The sequence below is a fragment of the Euleptes europaea genome, chromosome 1 (assembly GCF_029931775.1).
Source record: "Euleptes europaea isolate rEulEur1 chromosome 1, rEulEur1.hap1, whole genome shotgun sequence".
Lineage (NCBI taxonomy): Eukaryota > Metazoa > Chordata > Lepidosauria > Squamata > Sphaerodactylidae > Euleptes > Euleptes europaea.
Genome location: NC_079312.1, coordinates 10,451,177 through 10,471,418, shown reverse-complemented (window position 1 = coordinate 10,471,418; position 20,242 = coordinate 10,451,177).

Genomic DNA, 20,242 nt, shown 5'->3' with positions numbered 1-20,242 from the left:
TAAAGGCAAGGAAAGCTCATTTTAAGTAAATACAAAATCTGTTGTGTTTCTCTTTTGATTAGTAATTCTTTCATATAAATACATTGCATAATTGTAGTATAAATAAAAGGATGTTCAAATGTGAATATTTTTCGCCCGATCTGCATTGTAGCATATAAAGATGTTCAAACGTGCATTCTTCTCTCTGACCCCTCTGTTCATTCTTTATTCTGTAGGAGGGAGCATAGGACAGAAGGCTTCAAATGTAGAAAATCAATGAAGAGCTCCATTCTCACCTTCTATAAAAAGGATTTAAAAGATGCCTAATGGAGAAGGGGCCCTGAAATTTTTGGAGCACCACCTCATAAAATTCCTCTCAGAGGCCCCGCCCCTGACCTAGAGTACAGGATGGGGTTTTCCACAGAGAGACTATGGAGGGGGAGCTCTGGGTCAGCAATCAACAGAGCGGGCAAAAGTGTGCAGAGAACTCCGGCAGGGTGTGACACTTAATGGGAACATGGAGGTCAGGAAGGCAGAAGACTGGACAGTGGCTCTTGAAGAGGGACAGGAGGAAAAACTCAGAAATCAATTCCAAGGAAGGTTTTCGGCCTTCAGAAACCTACAGAGATTTTGGAATTTTCCATATTCCATTTTCGGTGGATATCCATGAGGTTCCAGAGGAGCTCCAGATGGAAATAACTGATGTGCAGTGTGATGCTGTGCTTAAGGATACATTTTCTGAAATTGGCATTAACACATTTACTTGTTTTTGGTCCCTAATTACCCCAAGCTTAAGGCGTTTGCTGCTAAAATTCTGTCTATGGTTGGGACAAAATATTCATGTGCACAGCTCTTCTCTGTAATGAACATCAATAAATCAAAAGCACATTTTCTACTTACAGAGACACACCTGAACAGCATACTCAAAACTGCTACAGCACAGACTTTGACTTCAGATTTTGATGCAGTAGCTCAGACCAAGAGGTGTCTGTAAGAGTGTTTTTGTTTTAAGCACGTTTGTATTTTAAGGAAAAAAATAATATTGCCTGGCCCAACCAAATGACATTTATGTCCTATCCGGCACTCCTAACGAATACGTTCCACACCCCTGGGTTAGCATATACAGTCAGTGGTCAATGGTATTTTCTACAACAAATGTCTGGGGCCTGGAAAAACCTCAGCAATATTTAACCACACACCAAGATATCTTGGAAAAGGAGAAATGGGTGACCAAAGGAAGAGGGAAGGAATTTCTTGCTTCTGTTGCAGAAAGGTGCTCCAGACCACAGTAAGTTTTCTGGTGTTTGTGTCGGGAACACACAAAAACAGATTAGGAAAAGAAATGTTTTTTAAAAACCTTGGCTTTTATTAAAATAATTTTTGTTAAAAATGATTAAAATATGAAGAAGAAGAGTTGGTTTTTATATGCAGACTTTCTCCACCACTTAAGAAATAATAATACCAGCTTGCAATCACCTTCCCCTCCCCACAACAGACACCTTGTATGGGAGGTGAGACTGACAGAGTGTGACTAGGTCACCCAGCTGGCTTCACGGGTAGGAGCAGGAAAAGAAATCTAGTTCACCAGATTAGCCTCCACCGCTCATGTGGAGGAGTGGGGAATCAAACCCGTTTCTTTAGATCAGAGCCCACCGTTCCAAATGGAGGTGTGTTCTGAAATTCAAGAGGGCCAAAGGAAGCTGCCACCCCCTCCGTTCTCTTCTGTGTTCATAATAAAAGGGAAAAAGGTCCTTACCCAGAGAGGCCAGGGTCTCGTAATTTTCCTTCATCACTTCCCAGTAGAGTTTCCTTTGGCCTGGATCCAGGAGAGTCCATTCTTCCCCCGTGAAGAACACAGCTACCTCCTCAAAGGACACGGGAGATCTCTGAAAAGAGGAAAATGTGGCCCAGTTTATCACTGATTCTTGCCCCCAGCATTCAAGAAAGAAAGAAGGATCCCATCAGACTCTCAGTTGATTAAAAGAACGCAATACATTAAAGCACTGGTTCCCAACCGGGGGTCCATGGACCCCCAGGGATCCGCAAGAACTAAATTAAGGTCCGCTAAACAAAGTTATAAACCCATAATAAATTAATATTTTCAATTAAAAGTTCTCTATTATAAAAATATATATTCAAATATTATTCTAAGTTTAATGTTTAACTAACAGTTATGATTAAAGTTTATTTTCAAATTCTCAGAATTTTTATTTTGAACCTTGGGGTCCCTGCACCGAACAAAAAAGTCCTAGTGGTCCCTGGTCAAAAAAAGGTTGGGAACCACTGCATTAAAGCAAGAGCAAGGCAAATTGCATTCGTTTTTTGAACCTCTGGCAAATATAATACACTGAACGTTTCCAAGAAAGAGAAATTCAGGAAATTGCAGAGAACTGGGCTTCTCTTGGCCAAGTCCAATTAAATGTTTAAAGAATACCATATTTGACTGACTACCGGTTTACTATCTTGCACATTTAACCTCTGAAACACATTAAAATTATGTTTCCAGAGAAGCTTTCTGCTTTGTCTGCAGAGGCAGTCTGTGTTACTTTAAAGCTTGCCTCCGACTCTCTAAACATAAACTAGTTTAATAAAGGCCATTGTGTCTTTTGCTCTCTTTTGTCCCTAAACAAACCTAAACCCCATTCACTCCAGGCCGTGTGATCATTGGGGCTTGGTGGGTGAGAGATGCCGGCACCAAACACCCACCACAAACTTGCAGCCTCAGAGACCTTTCCAGATACTTGCGGATGGTGGAATGGCTGCAGCTTGTACCACACACACCCTTCAACTGCAAGCAACCTGCTGCATCATCTAATTGATTTTGGGATTTGAGGATGGTATACAACAACAAAATCTTATATATAAAAATGTCCCCCCCCCGCTTACTAATTTTTCTCCAACAATAAAATGAAAAGTAGGAGCATCAAAACTGGCGTGAGATTCAGGATGACTGTGGGAGTTGTGATGCCAGAAATTATGGAAATCACAATATGCTGGCCCAGATTACCTCCACAATATCCCTGTGTTATTAGAAGCGGAAGCAAAGCTTCACTTGCAAGATGCCAGGAAGGTGGAGGGCGGCACAGACAGGGAGGGTGAATTAGATCCCCTCCGTTACAAAACAAACCGTCAGATCAGCTGCCCATTCAGAGGTCTTCTTAAGGAGATTCTCGTGGGAATCCCATTCTAGAGGATACAACAATTGGGACTTAAAACGCTTCCACTAGAGGAGTAAAATATGTTTGGGGGTTAGCCTGTGCAGCGTGCAAAAAGCACCATTGTAAGCGTAATGACCTACAGGGGCCAAAAAGAACAGAAAATGAACCCTGCTGGATCAGACCAGGGGCCCATCTAGCGATTAACCATCAAATCAACCCAGGCTGGTTGCACAGAACCCATTCAAGAGAGTGAAAACACAAGCACACCCACCATGCACAGATCCCGCCTGGGAAGCCGCTCTCTCAGTGCTCCCTCTTTCTCTTTCCCTCCCATTCATACAGACGTCCCCTCCCCTATTCATGATGCTGATGAAATCCTCAACTCACCTTTCTTGCAGAGATGGAAGAGCCAAATTCTCCCTCCAGCCGGAGGAAATGAGAAAGAAGAGAGGCCCCATGGAACTCCATATTCCATACATTTCCTTCTCTGCCTTGTGGAAAAACGAACCCATGAACACCTAGGAAAGGCAGGGTTGACTTCTCTGGTGTGTGCAAGTCCTCCTGGGAAGTGTAGTTCCCTGCAACAAAACCCCAAACGACTAAATAACCAAAAGAATTGGGGAAAGCGGAAGAAAAGGTGTCGTTGTACGTTTGTGGCTCTGTGGGGCAACTTCACATGTATATCAATAAATAAATCTTTGCTGTTTTATGAAACAACCCTGCTGTCCAAGTCACTGAGGGGAAGGTTTATACCACAAGAACAAAAAGGAAAAAATGTGGAACAGGGGAGAGAGTAATCATGAGCCCTCCCCCCCCCCAAAAAAAAAGCCAGGCCAAACATGGAAGGAACTGAAAATCCGGGACCACCGAATCCCCAGACCCCACCCCCGGCCAAGTGCTTTTGGCACTGGAAGCGAGGGTTGATGGTGGAGGGCAGAACTCATCAGAAAAGAAAGCCAGGAGGGGTCTCCAAATGGGCCCCTCGCTTCAGGATGACGATGCGACTTGCAGGGCCAAAAAGGAACGGAATCAGACCATCCTGGCAAAGAGCAGCTCCAGAACATCCCTTCTGGATGCACACCTTAACGTGGTGAGGGGGTTTGTGTGTGTCAGGGAAGCTGAGAGCAATACCGTAAGGGGTCTAGACTCCAGAAAGGGACTAAACTCCTAGCAGAGTAACTCAAGACGGAATGGTCACAGCTGAGACACCAGACGAAGATGCATCCACCCCCTTAAGGGATCAATGGCCGCATCCGCAGAAGAGAACAGGCAGTTCCAATGGGGATGGGCGCAGAGGAATCCCTGAAGGTTAGCTACTGGGCAGCAGCAGTAGTGGAAGGTGACACCGGCGGAGGATCTTTCTTTGACAACGGCAGGGCCACTACGGCTAACCCTGGTTAGTACTGCGCAGAAGTAAACCACTTCTGACCAACCTTTACCTTGAAAACCCTATGATGAGACAATCCAAAAGGAAAAAAGATATAGTGCTGGAAGATGGGACCCCCAGGTCGGATGGCACTCAATCTGCTACTGGGGTAGAGCAGAGGACAAGTACGAGTAGCGCCGTTCGTAATGATGTGATTGGACTAAAGCCAAAAGGAGGTTCAGTGGTTGACATGAATAGATGCAAAAGGAAAGTCCGAAGCTGTTCGAAGCATATAATAGGAACATGGAATGTGAGAAGCATGAATCAGGGTAAGCTTGAAATTGTTAAACAAGAAATGGAATGTATGGACATTTCAGTCCTCGGAGTAAGTGAATTAAAGTGGACTGGATTAGGAATTTTCAAAGGATGTGTCACTGGCCACCAAGACTAGATTAATTCATGCCATCGTATTCCTATTCCTATGTATGGATGTGAAAGCTGGACAGTGAAGGAAATTTGGTGTTGGAGGAGAGTGTTACGGATTCCATGGACTGCCAAAAAACAAATCAGTGCGTTATAGATCAAATCAAGCCTGAACTGACCCTAGAAGCTAAAATGACTAAACTGAGGCTATCGTATTTTGGTCACATCATGAGACGACAAGAGTCACTGGAAAAGACAGTCATGCTAGGAAACGTTGAGGGCAGCAGGAAAGGAGGAAGACCCAACAACAGATGGATTGACTCAATAAAGGAAGCCACAGCCTTTAGTTTGCAAGATCTGAGCAAGGCGGTCAAAGAGAGGACATTTTGGAGGACTTTCATTCATAGGGTCGCCATGAGTCGGAAGCGAGTTGACGGCACTTAACACACACACAGAGAACACCCCTCCGCTATTTGCCAGGGAAGCAAAGGTTTACTCATGAGAAGCCAAGAAACTGTCAGTAGTAGAGATACGAGGGTGGAAAATCTCCACTCTGAAAAAACACGGTGTGTGTGTGTAAAAATGTCCCTCAGAGCCAGTTAGGTTCAGTGGGTAGACTGTCTGAGAAGGATCTCGGAGGCCCAGGGCCAGATGCCATTTTGCCAATGAAAGGGGTGGTGCCTCAGGAGGGTCTCAGGCAGGGCCCTTTCCCAGCCCTGCCAACCAAAATCTTCCTCCCTTAATCCTAAATGCCAGCACTAAACTCCAGACTTTTGAGATGCAGGACAGGAGCTCTGCCGCTGAGCGAGGGCCCCTCCTCTGGCCTAGTCAAATCAACAAGGCCATCCCTCCTCTCCCCCCATCAGCCTCAGCCACTCCAACATGGAAAAGACAGAGAAGAAAACAGGAGTCAGAGACTTGTTAAGAGGAACATGACTGGATATAGCCCGTCTCTCCCACTCAGAACCCTCTTTATCAATACATTTCTCTTTACAGCATGAAATGTTGATGATTTCTTTTTCAGGTGCTGTTAAATTCCAAGATGTGGGACCTCCGCCCGTTCCTCTGTGGCAAACACAACTGTGTCTAGAAAGTCAAGAGGGCCAAAGGAAGCTGCTACCCCTCCCTTCTCTTATGCGTTCAGAGTAAAAAGAAAAAGATCCTTACCCAGAGAGGCCACATTCTCATAATTTTCCTCCATAACTTCCCAGAAGAGTTTTCTTTGTCCTTGATCCAGGAGAGCCCATTCCTCCTCCGTGAAGAACACAGCGACCTCCTCAAGAGACACTGGGGATCTCTGCAAGAGGAAAAGATGGCCCAGTTGAACATCGATTCCTGTCCCCGAGTACTCAAGAAAGAAGAATCCCATTGGTCAGTCAAACTGAGAGCAATAAAAATTGGAACCATTTTTTCCAACCTCTGCCAAGAAATACCAATTCATAAAATTGCACAGAACTCGCCTTCTCTTGGTCAAGTCCAATAAAATGAAAAAACAAACCCAAACAACTCCTATTTGATGGTATACTGGGTTCAACAACTGAACTACCTTGCATATGTAACTGCCAACTTCTGAAGAGGTCTTCTGTGTTACTTTTAAGCTTACATCCAGCTCTGCAAACATAAACCGGGAGCCAGCATGGCGTAGTGGTTAAGAGCAATTGGTTGGAGCGGTGGACTCTGATCTGGAGAACTGGGTTTGATCCCCCATTCCTCCCCGTGAGCGGAGGAGGCTAATCTGGGGAACTGGATTGTTTCCCCACTCCTCCACATGAAGCCAGCTGGGTGACCTTGGGCTAGTCACAGCTCTCTCAGCCCCACCTACCTCACACAGCGTCTGTTGTTAGGAGGGAAAGGGAAGGTGATTGTAAGCCGGTTTGATTCTTCCTTAAATGGTAGAGAAAGTCGGTATATAAAAACCAACATTTCTTCTAATGAAATCCATCCTGCCTTCTGTTCTCTTTCCCCCCTAACAATCCCAGGCCAGGTGATCCTTCAGGCATGGGCAGGGGAAAGATGCAGGGGAAAGAACATCCAGCACAAACTACCTGAGAGACCTTTCCAGATATTTGCACACTGTGGAATCGCTGCCTTTTGGAGAAGGCACCTTTCAACTGCAAGGAGGATACTGCATCGTCTCAACAGATATAGAATGTCATATAATAGAAACAGATTACCATACTGCAGAAGATTTACAAAATGGGAGGGGATTACTGGTATTTTTACATATAACAACAAAATGAACATTGAGAATATCAAAATGGCACCAGCATCATAATGAGTGTAGGAGTGTAGGAGTTGCAATGCAAAAATGCAGTGAATGGAAGAAGAAGAACAAGAAGAAGAAAAAGTTGGATTTTATAGTTGGATTCTATTCTCTACCCTTAAGGGAGAATCGAACCAGCTTACAATCACCTTCCCCTCAACAGACGCCCTGTGAGGCAGGTGGGGCTGAGAGAGCCCTAAGAGAGCTGTGACTGGCCCAAAGACACCCAGCTGGCTTCATGTGTAGGAGTGGGGAAACCAACCCGGTTCACCAGATCAGAGTCCACTGCTCCAAACCACCGCTCTTCACCACGACACCATGCTGGCTCCCATCCTTCTCAGAGAAGAGAAAGTCCATCCAATACTCTGCAATGGAGGCGATGGGTGACTCTCCAGAGGCCAGATAGGCAGGGAGCGGGAATTAGATCCACTCTTCTCACAAACCAGCTGCCAGTTCGTTGGTCTCCTGGAGGATGATGCTCGTGGGGATCCTGCAGAGAAAGCAACGCTGGGCACGGAAAATGCATTGAGCAAAATATGATGGCCAAACGCCAGAGCCACAGGGGGGTGGGGTGGCAGTGAGGGTCCAGGAGCCCTGCTGGGTCAGATCCAGGGTCCGTCCAGCTGCTGACCCTGAAATAAACTCAGGCTGGTTGCAGGAAACATCCCCAAGGGGGGGGGGGAACAAGACTCCCCCTCCCCGCCCCCCATGCCCAGATCCTGCCCGGGGAAGGCTCTCGGTGCTCCCTCCGGCCCCCTCTCCCTCTTTTCCTCCGGTTCACACGTGTCTTCTCTCCCCTCCCTTCTTCTTGCCCAAGATCTTTGCTGCATGAAACCCTCCACCGACTCACCTCCCCTGCAGACGTGCAAAAGCCAGACCCTCCCTCCAGCCGGGGGGAGCCAGAAAGAGGAGAGACCCCGAGGGGCTCCATTGCCCACAATCGTCCTTCTCCCTCTCTGAGAAGAGCCGCCCCATCCAACACGTGGGAAAGGCAGGGTTGAGATCAATGGTGCCCGCAAGGCCTTGTGGGAAATGTAGTTCCCTGCAACAACCAGCCCCAGAGGGAGGAACAGAAGAGAAGTCTTTGGACAGAGGGGGTTTCTTGGCTCTTCTGGGGCTGCAGCTTCCTCTGACGGCCCCACTGCGTGAAGAGGGACCAGCTGGAGAGATGCTGAATGAGCCTGTGGATATTGTGTATTTGGATTTCCAAAAAGCTTTTGACAAAGTCCCCCACCAAAGACCGCTAAGCAAACGTCATAGTCACTCTCAGCGATCTTTGCAAGTAGCCAAGTATTGCTCTGTAGCTATTAAAATTCGGTCGGAGAAGGGTATTCGTGGTTTTAATTGATTTTAATCGCCTTATGCCTGTGATTATCGTGATTATTAATTGTTATAACTTTATATTTGGTATAGAGAGGTTTTAATTTGATTTAATTGTTTAAATTTGTAATCGATTTTAATTGATAAAGTTTGTGGTTTATCTGGCTATCGCCGCAATAATAAAATCATCGTCATCACAGGATAAGAGGAGAAGTCCTCTTATGGATTGAGAGCTGGCTGAAAAATAGGAAGCAGAGAGTAGGACTCAATGGTCAGTTCTCCCAATGGCGGGATGTAGGCAGTGGGGTGCCTCAGGGATCTGTGTTGGGACCGGTGCTTTTCAACCTGTTCATCAATGACCAGGAGTTGGGGTTAAACAGTGAAGTAGCCAAGTTTGCAGATGACACCACATTATTTAGGGTGGTTAAAACAAAATCGGACTGTGAAGAGCTCCCGAAGGATCTCTGCATACTGGAGGAATGGGCATTAAAATGGCAAATGAGATTCAGAGTAAGTGTAAAGTGATGCATAATGGGGGCAAAAATTCCCAACTTCACATATACACCGATGGGATCTGTGCTGGCAGCGACAGACCAAGAAAGGGATCTTGGGGTGGTAGTGGATAGCTCAATGAAGATGTCAACCCTGTGTGCGGCTGCTGTAAAAAAGGCAAATTCCATGCTGGCCATAATTAGACGAGGAATAGAGAATAAAACTGCTGATGTCATACTGCCCGTGTACAAATCTGTGGTGAGACCACACTTGGAATACTGTGTACAGTTCTGGTCACCACACCTCAAAAAGGATATTACAGAGCTTGAGAAGGTGCAGAGAAGAGCAACCAAAATGATTAGGGGACTAGAGCAACTGTCCTATGGGGAGCGGTTAAGACATTTAGGGCTGTTTAGCTTGGAAAGAAGGCGGCTAAGGGGAGACGTGATAGAGATCTATAAAATTATGCATGGTTTGGAGAGAGTGGACAGGGAGAGGTTTTTCTCCCTCTCCCATCATACTAGAACACAGGGTCATCTGCTAAAGCTGGAGGATGAGAGATTCAAAACAGATAAAAGGAAATATTTTTTCACACAACGCAGTTAAATTGTGGAACTCCCTGCTCCAGGATGTGGTGATGGCTGCCAGCTTGGAGGGCATTAGTTAGAATAGATACTAGTCATGCTGCACACTTATTCTCTCTAGTATGAGAGGAGCATGCCTATTATTTTGGGTGCGGTGGAACACAGGCAGGATGGTGCTGCTGCAGTTGTCTTGTTTGGGGGCTTCCTGGAGGCACCTGGTTGGCCACTGTGTGAACAGACTGCTGGACTTGGTGGGCCTTGGTCTGATCCAGCAGGGTCTTTCTTATGTTCTTATGATCCTGCATTAAGCAGGGGGTTGGGCTAGATGGCCTGTATGGCCCCTTCTAACTCTATGATTTTAGGGACAAGGATGGAGGGAGGGAGAAGCATAAAAGGGCGGAGGCCCAGATGGTCGAGGAGGAAGCAGGCTGGCCGGTTCAGGTGAGGCTGGAACCGAGCAGCTGGTGGAGCCAGGACGCCCGGTTGGCAGCCTGACCCCATTCTGAGGCCAAAGGAAGGGCGGCTGAGGGCAAGGGAGCTGGGACGCTGTCTGGGGCACATCACACCTCTTAGCTTCCTAGCCTACAGTGACATAGATGAAGATAGGTAGATCGGCATAACTGAAGCATCAGGAGGACGAGTGTGGCATTGTTCTTCATGATGACTCTAAGGATCAAGTAAACACCCTCTCTCCCCGTGTTTTTTCACGAGGAAGTATTTTCCACCCTCTCCATCTGTGCTGCTGGCACTTACCTGGCTTCTCATCAGTCAACCTTTGCTTCCATCGCAAGCACCAGAGGGATGTTGTGCAGTTGATCCATGCCAGGATGCTCAGATTCCCTATATTTTTGGCACTGCAATCTGACCATCGCCCTGACGCAGGTGGCCAATTTTGAGGCCCCTAGCTTTAGTTCTGGATGAGTTATGTCAGCCATAGACAGATGGACCGGCAGAGCCTTTTATGTAGATGCAAAAATGGGAGGGGTTTGTCCACCTAAAAAAAAACCCTTCCGCCTCATGCCAAAGTGCTGTTTCAAACTTGGGAATTGTTGGAATTGCCAACGACTTCTTCGAACACGAATATTTTTTTGTATGGTGGGACGTTTTCTATCCCAAGATACATTGGAATTTGGCTTGGGATAAAAATATACTGCCAATGAAATACAATTTAACTTTTTGTGTGAAAAATTACAAATATTAGCCATTGAATAACAGTTCCTTGTAAACACAACAGGGTAAAGCAGCCAGCCCATCAGTGGTCCTCATTACCAAGGTGAAAACAGAAAATAGCATATCTGTGCCACAACGTCACTTCCAGGGAAAACCATGGTGTTTCCTGACATTCCTAAAGCCACCCGACATCCCTTCCAGGTTTCTCCTGGAAGTAATGCCCTGGTACAGATAATTATGCACACAATCCCCATGTCCCTCCCTTAAAGCTCCTGCTGGTTCCCATTTCAAATATTATGCATTTCTGATCCAGAATGTAACATAATTCAGTTTAACAAATATACTAATAACAATTATATTCAACCATTTTGTGTATTTATTTGTTATTTGCAATCTGCCTCCCTCACATCTACACGCACAAAGAAGTGCAATTAAAGGAATTAAATAACCAATTTGAAATAGCCAATACCAATGGCTTATGAAAATGAAAGCACGAAATGTTTGAAGGTTGAATACCCACCCCAGGGCCACTCCTCCATTGAGTATCCCATCCTCCCAAGTCTCCAGCACAGACAACCCACAAACCAGAGAATTGCAGAGAAGTCACTTTAACTACTCTCTCACCCTGTATCACAGCCAACTCTTGCCATGATCAGTCCTGCTCGAGCCAAAAGGCCCATTCTCCCATTTCCTCCACTCCTGCTTCAACTCGGGCTCAAGAGCTGTTTCAGGCAGAGCCCCTTCCCATGGTCCTTTCCAGCAGTTTCCAGCCACTGCCCCTTTCCTGCACAGGGATGCCTCGAGGAGGCCGGTGTCCCAAGGTCCTTGGAGAGGCTACTGACTGTATATCTGGGCAGGGATCCTACCTCTCAGGTCTCACACAGCTTATACTTCTTTCAGGATGCAAGGACTCCCAGCCTGCCCTGACTGGCTGGTTTACTACAATCCCTCCTGCTCCATCCTTTTATCCTTCCTTTAGTCTAGCAGTTTCCAACTCCTGCCTTCTTTTACTGATTCTGGAGGAGACCCTTTCTCCCAAGGAGTCCTCTACAGCAGATGTGGCTGACAGGGGCATTCAGGCTGGAGAATTCGGGGACTGGGGGAAGCAATTTGGAGCAACTAAGATATTCAACATTGCTTCTGGTGTGAAATAGAAAGTGACATCATTGCGTCAGAGCAGTGTTCTGCAAAACACCCCAAGCCCTATCAAACATCAGCCCGGAACAAGGATTCAAGGCCAGAAAGTCCCCTGCTTTATTCTGTCAAACTTCTTGAGACATTCTGGCTCAATGAAAGAGCCTTCTTGTGCGTGTGTTGTGCCATCAAGTCGCTTCAGACTCATGGTGACCCTATGAATCCATGTCTTCCAAAACGTCCTATTGTTAACAGCCTTGCTCAGGTCTTGCAAATTGAGGGCCACGGCTTCCTTTATAGAGTCAATCCATCTCATCTCATGGGTCTTCCTTTTTTCCTACCTTTAACTTTTCCTAGCATTATTGTCTTTTCCAGTTACTGTTGTCTCCTCATAATGTGACCAAAATACAATAGCCACAGTAGAGTCATTTTAGCTTCTAGGGACAGTTCAGGCTTGATTTGATCTAGAACCTAGAGTGTGATGCAATCGTTAAGAGTGGTGGACTCTAATCTGGAGAATTGGGTTTGATTCCTTGTACCTCCACATGAGCGGCGGACTCTAATCTGGAGGACCAGATTTCATTCCCCACTCCTCCACATGAAGCCTGCTGGGACACCTTGTCCTTTTTTTCAGATGAGGGTCTTCACTGCTCATTAATAAGAATGAAATCACCATTTCTATGTAACGCCTCCGAATCTGTAATAGGGTATTCAAAGCCACAATATGGAAATTTAATCCACAATATGGCACCGCTCCAGTGTTGCAGGCTTTGACATATTAGAGCACATGAACATGGTATTAGTGTTGTACATATGCAGAACCATTCAATGTAAACCTACACATATTCAATGAAAAACCCAAGCTACGCATACACACTGCAAGGTACGCATATACAAACTGCTAAAGGTATAAAGCAGAGGTTTAATTTCCTTTTAGTTTCCTTTTAAAAGTAAGGAGAATAGTCTTTGCTAGAGGCTTCTGCTTTTATTATTCTGTCAAAAGCTGTCAGTAATTTTCCAGTAACACAGTCTGTTTATTTTGTCTAAGACCTTACCCAGCTGCTCTCTCCCAGCTGTTCAATAGAAAGAAACCGTTTCTTAAAATAAGATACCGTTTCTTAAGACACAGAATTGAATGCTTGATTCTTATTCTCACAATACCTTTAAGTATAGATATGCTGACTATGCTATAATGATGTAATGTAAACAATATACTGTATTTTATGATTTAAACATGAACGCGTGATGCTATAAATTCAATCTCATCATATTTTTCGAAGGATGAGAATGATACTAAAATTGAGCATGTAGAGTGCTAGTAAAGCTCAAAACTGATTGTTTATAGTTTAGCAAAGTAGCCTCCAGGAAAAGGATGTCCATATTTGGTAATGCAAAGAGAGGCCACTGAGCATGTGCAGTAAAAAATGCTGACTGCTAGAGAATTACAAATGCTGACTGCATAAGATTTAGTTTCTTCCTTAGCTGAAATTAAAGGTGCCTGAAACAGTATAAATACAGGCACAGAAAGGCTAGAACTTCAGACCTCTCTCAGAGGTTCTCAGAAGAAAGGTGTTGGTATATATGGCTTTGCAAATATATTATTCTAGATATTGTGAATTAGATACTTAGAACTAAATCAAACTTCTTTAACTGTTGTATTTTAAGTGTTGGATTTTAAAACTGAATAGCTTGCTTTACTGTATACATTGTTACTATACATTGTTACTGAATATTAAGACTTTGTAATACTTGCATATACATATATATATATATATATATATATACACACACAATTACACTGGAGTACATCATAAAAAGACTTACTTTTTAAAGTGAGTAAAGTAGTTGAGTCTTCCTTAGCAGGTGACTATCTGAATAAGATAACATACCACTTCTCAGGAAGGAGTCAATTCTAAGAGTATAGTCACACGAAAGGCACTGACCCGCTTCACCAGAATGTTCTAAATCCACGCTGGAAAAGAACATCACTCTTCCATTTTGTAAGAGGTAATATAAGGTATTAATCAATCTCAATTCCTTAATAAGTAACCCATTAACATGACAGGATTTTACAGAGAAAATAGTAGGAGGGTGAAAAAGAGGTAGATGTTGCTCAGTAGGGAGCGCTACATATATTAGGTTAAGGAGAAGGCAGGGGGATAGAAAGGAGGGAAGTGGGCATAGAGATGGGTCTTGTTCAGAGCAGCTACCATAAGATAGGTCAGGTCTACATCCTGGCAGGTCAGCCACTTCAACTGGTATCCTGCATCCTAAGTTTGATTGGATGGCTCTTTGCTTGTGTGACTCTTCTGGTGTAAGATAACACTTCAACTCTGACTGAACCTTTTCCCACACTTCAAGCTTTCATATGGTTTCTCACTTGTGTGAACCTTTTGATGTTTAGCTAGGTGGGCATTTTGAGAGAAGCATTTTCCACATTCCAAGCATTTATATGGCTTCTCCCCTGTATGAACCCTTTCATGTGAAGTTACTTGGCAATTACGAGAGAAGCATTTCGCACAGTCCAAGCATTTATATGACTTCTCCCCTGTATGGATTTTTTTATGGGCAGTCAAGGAGACATTCTGAGAGAAGCACTTTCCACAGTCCAAGAATTTATATGGCTTCTCCCCTGTGTGAACCCTTTGATGTATTCTTAGGTAGGCATTTCGAGAGAAGTACTTTCCACATTCCAAGCAATTATATGGCTTCTCCTCTGTATGGATTTTTTTTATGTACAGTTAAGGAGACATTCTGAGAGAAGCACTTTCCACACTCCAAGAATTTATATGGCTTCTCCCCTGTGTGAATCCTTTGATGTATTCTTAGGTGAGCATTTTGAGAGAAGCACTTTCCACATTCCAAGCAGTTATATGGCTTCCCCTCTGAATGGATTTTTTTATGTACAGTTAAGGAGACATTCTGAGAGAAGCACTTTCCACACTCCAAGCATTTATATGGCTTCTCCCCTGTGTGAACCCTTTGATGTATTTTTAGGTGGGGATGCTGAGCAAAGCATTTTCCACACTCCAAGCATTTATATGGCGTCTCCCCTGTATGGATTTTTTCATGGGCAGTTAAGGAGGCATTCCAAGAGAAGCACTCTCCACAGTCCTGGCATTCAAATGGCTTCTCCCTTGTATGAACCGTTTGATGCGCAGTTAGTTTGCCATTCCTAGAGAAGCACTTTCCACACTGCAAACATTTATATGGCGTCTCCCCTGTGTGAAACTTTTGATGATCAGTTAGGTACTCCAAGCATTTATATGGTTTCTCCCCTGTGTGAACCCTTTGATGTCTAGTTAGGTTGCTATTATTAGAAAAGCACTTTCCACATTCCAAGCATTTATAGGGCTTCTCCCCTGTGTGAACCCTTTGATGTGCAGTTAGGCTGCTATTCCGAGAGAAGCACTTTCCACACGCCAAGCATTTATAGGGCTTCTCCCCTGATTGTATCCTTTCATGTTCTTTTTGTGCACAAATCCTGCTAAAGCTCTTTCTGTATTCCAAGCCTTCACATTTTTTCCAGCAGGTTTTAACATTATATGTTTTAACACTTAATTCGCAGCTGAGTCCTTTCCGATTCATGGGACCAGTATGCCTTCTCTTCCTCTTACATATTACATTTTGGGCTGAGGCCTCAGGTTGATTTCTGCTGTGACAGACAACCAAATCCTTCCTCGCCTTTTTCCCTTCCTTTTCCCTTCTGCGCTCTCGCACTGGTACCGCTTGATCTCCAGATTTTGCTTCCACCTGCAGATTGTTGTCTTTTTCCACAATTCTCCTTCCGGATGCCATCTCACACACCATCTCCCTCACATCTGCAACTGAAAGAGAGAGGCAGAAATCAAATAAGAATGAAAATGTGCAAATACTAGTCAGCACACGGGTGTCAAACATATGGCCCGTGGGCCAGATCTGGCCCACGAGCCAGCTGAGACAGCTCCTCACAACACTGGGCTGGCAAGCATCTCTTGACTCCCACGTTAGCTCCCCACAACACTACAGCCTTGTCACTCTTTGCAGAGGCAATAGTGGTGCCTGCTCATGTGACCACCTCATCTTTTTTCTCCCTCGGTGGGGTCTCTTTGTCTCCCTCCAATCCTGTGTTTCAAAAGCTGCACCTGTACTTCCCACGCATTTAGCTTGGGGTTTCTGCTAGGGCTCTGGCAGGGGCTAGGGATTAAAAGCAGTTGTATTTTTTCCTCTGTATTCCTCAGTGCAATATGCGATTATTAGAGCATTTCTCTTTCTCTCACAATTGCAGGAAGTATCCAAGGAAACTGGAGGGTGGCGGAGTGGCACAGACGGAATCTAAAGCCGCCTCGCACCCTTCCTCTTTTATGGGAACTGGGTTGGACACAAAGGGTTAAGCAGGCCACTTTCCCAATTTCCCACCACGCTTAAGCCACCACAAATCCTGTAGCAACTGAGGAGCTGAAAACACAATTGTTATTCTGGGCCCAGTGAAAGGAAGGAGGTGGTAAAAGAAGGAGTTGAAACAGCTTTTTCCTATCATTCCCTCATTGTTCTGAGGGCTGAAGATGAAACTGCAGAAGACTGAAATTGGTCACTTGCATGGAGATTATGATTTGCATCCACTGCCGTAGAGCCTGTTTGGTAGTGTTTAGATCTGGACAGCAACTTTCCTCCTGGGATTGCCCCAGCTCCCAGTACAATAGTGGGATCATCGTGGCAGGTGTGTAGCTTCCTTGTGCCTTGAAAAGAAAATGCTGAAGTAGGACTTGGCCTTAGTAGGAAGTGAAATATAAAAATGATGTGTCTATTACAAAGCAAAACAAAAACAAAAACCAAGAGCAAGAATGTATGGGACTTACTAAAAGGAATGAAAGGATTTCCCACTGGAAACAATGAGAGAGCCTTAAAGGCCCATTAGAGAGAAGTGGAACCCAGGAATGCCAATTGACTTGAATCTGGGACTAGAATTACAGGTCACAGAGTGGAATGACGGTCCCTAGCAACAGAATCAGGGCTCTGGGACTACAATGACAGGTCACAGAGAGGAATGGGGGTTCCTGGCAATTGGCTCAGTACTGGCCTCACCAAACTTCCACTGCCCCCTTCTTACTATCTTGTGGGGGCTTAGTCGTATGCTCGCCCAGCTGTATTATGCTGCAATCTGGGGGGCACCATCAGACACTTTTTGTCCTTTACTTACTGATTTTATAGGGCTGTTTTAATTGTTGTTTGGAAATGTTTTTATTTTGTCTTACTGTATGTTGTAATACTATGTGAGTCGCTCTGAGCCCGGCCTTGACTGGGGAGGGCAGGGCAGAAATTTAATACATAAAAAAATAGTTATTCTGGGCCCACTGAAAGGGGGGGAGAGGGGGGCCAAACAGCTGTTTCCTATCCTGTCCCCATTGTTCTGAGGGCTGCAGATAGAACTGTGGGAGACTGAGGTTGGTCAGTGGCGAGGAGATGTCTCTTACAGCCCGTTCTTATACAGAATGACTCCAATCGAAGCCCACAATGGGTTTTAGATGGGAGTAACCCTGCATAGGATTGCATCAACTGCAGTGGAGCCTGTTTGGTAGCGTTTAAACCTGGGCAGCCACTTTTCTCCTGGGATTCCCACAGCTCCCAGTGGAATTGGTGGGATTCATGGTGGTAGGCATGTGGCTTCCTTTGCCCTTGTGCCTTGAAAGCAACGTGATTGAAGTAGGACTTGGCATTAGTAGGAAATGGAGTATAGAAATTATGTGCCTATTAAAAAGCAAAACAAAACAACAGAGCAGAATGTATGGGATGTACTAAAAGGAATGACAGGATTGCCAGGATTGGAAACAATTGGAGAAGCTTGAAGGCCCACTAGAGAGAAGGGGAGCCAGGAATGCCAATTGAATTGCATGGGCTCCATTGAAATACATTACAGCACAAAAAAAGTTGGGAAGAAAATGCGGAATGGATTTTTCATTAAGGTGTCTGGAATTGCAACGACAGCCCCCAGAGTGGGATGACAGTCCCTAGCAATAGAATCAGGGCTGCAATGACAGGTCACAGAGAGGAATGGGGGTCCCTGGGAATAGGCTCAGTGCTCTGTGACTGGAATGCAAGGTCAGTGAGTATGCTGGCCCACCAGGGCGTGGTGCTGCTGTAGCAGCCCGGTGCTCTGAAGAGGCCTGCAGCGGGTGGGGCAAAGTTTGGGGTTTCTGAAGCCGAGGCTTCTACAGCTGGCAGCTGTACTAATTGGGAATGGGTGTAGTAGACAAAGTCCAGTAACAGTCGAAAGGTCAGTCAGGGTGAAAGGCAATCTGTCAGAGCAAGAGGCAGAGTCGAGGTCGGGCCGGTCCAAGGTCAGGCAGGGAACATAAGAAAGGCCCTGCTGGATCAGACCAAGGCCCATCACGTCCAGCAGTCTGTTCACACCGTGGCCAACCGGGTGCCTCTAGGAAGCCACAAACAAGACAACTGCAGCAGCAGCATCCTGCCTGTGTTCCTCCACACCCAAAATAATAGGCATGATCCTCTGATACTAGAGAGAATAGGTATGCAGTATGACTAGTATCCATTCTAACTAATGGCCATGATTACCCCTCTCCTCCATGAATATGCCCTCTTAAAGCCCTCCAAGCCAGCAGCAATCACCACATTCTGGGGCAGGGAGTTCCACAATTTAACTATGCGTTGTGTGAAAAAATACTTCCTTTTATCTGTTTTGAATCTCTCACCCTCCAGCTTTAGCAGATGACCCCGTGTTCTAGTATTATGGGAGAGGGAGGAAAACTTCTCCCTGTCCACTCTCTCCAAACCATGCATAATTTTATAGACCTCTATCATGTCTCCCCTCAGCCGCCTTCTTTCCAAGCTAAACAGCCCTAAGCGTCTTAACCGCTCCCCATAGGACAGTTGCTCTAGTCCCCTAATCATTTTGGTTGCTCTTTTCTGCACCTTCTCAAACTCTGACATATCCTTTTTTGGGTGTGGTGACCAGAACTGTACACAGTATTCCAAGTGTGATCTCACCATAGATTTGTACAAGGGCAGTATGCTATCAGCAGTTTGATTCTCTATTCCTCGTCTAATTATGGCCAGCATGGAATTTGCCTTTTTTACAGCAGCCGCACACTGGGTTGACATCTGCATTGAGCCAGGGAGTCCAGAAGAGTCCAGAAGAATTCAAGGTTGAGAAAACAGTCCGAGTCGATACACCATCAGCCAGAGTGGAGTGTCGCAGGTTCTCCATGCGTTGCTTCCACAGCTTCTGCTGACTCAGCCCTCCTAAATACTTGCAGCTGTCAAGGGGAGGCAGCTTCTGTAAAGACTCACTCACTATCTCCATTGCTGTCCTGGTTCCTTCTTTGTTGCTCCAGCCAGCATTGTTCTGCCAGGGCCCAGCCCATTTTCCTCCGACGAGTCCCAGGAGACATCTGTTCCTCATGGTCTCCCGGCTCCCTTGCCAGCTTCCTCGATGTTCCTGGGTCGGCCGGCGTCTCGTTTTCCTTAGGCTGCTCTTTAGCCGGTGACTTTAAGGTTTGTCTTGGCAATACATCCTCATCAGCTGTTTTCTCTGTCAGTGTGGGTGGGGAAGGAGGACTCTGCCCTTGGACCTGGTCTTCTCAGAGTCTGAATCTGTTGTCAGGTAGCCTCTGACAGTGAGTGGAATGACAGCACTGAGGAGTAGCAGAAGTGTTCTCGGAGTGGAATGACAGCCCCTGGGAATAGACTCAGTGTTCTGAGACTGGAATGAAAGCTCCAAAGTGACAGTCCCTAGGAACAGAATCTGGGCTCTGTGCCTGGAATGATAGATCCCTGACCAGGCCCTATGAGAGGAGGGTTCAGCAGGTGCATCCCACTGGGGCCTTGGGGCCCAGAGAAGGTCCAAAGGGAGCCCAAAGGGGCTCAAGAGTTTCCTGGAGTCCATAAGAAGTTTGCACATGAAGACTAGTATTTATATCTTACTTTGGCCTACATAGCATAGTTTTATATATCCTTGTTGTTACATTACATTCGCAAGGTCTTCCATCAGGGGCAGAATGTACCAGTCAGAATGTTTAGGCCGGTGGCCACTGTTGTAGTGGAAGGGCTGGTGCGCTAGTACATTAAAAAACCATCTTTAAAGAGCAAATTTGGACAGTTAAGTGGAAGGTATGTTCTAATCCTTCTCTTTAATCACTTTAGTGACATTAGGCTACATTTTCACAGATTCATTCACTTTAAAATTTTGTAAGATTAGGCTCAGGATTTTTTGAAGCAATATGGCAATGATCAGAGCTGGTCAGGAATAAAATTTTCCTTTTTTAGATATAAAAGAAGAAATTATAAATCATCCATCGAAAATGTCCTCACAAATCAGAAGTTCAGAAAGGAAAAGAAAGAACGAGAGGAACAT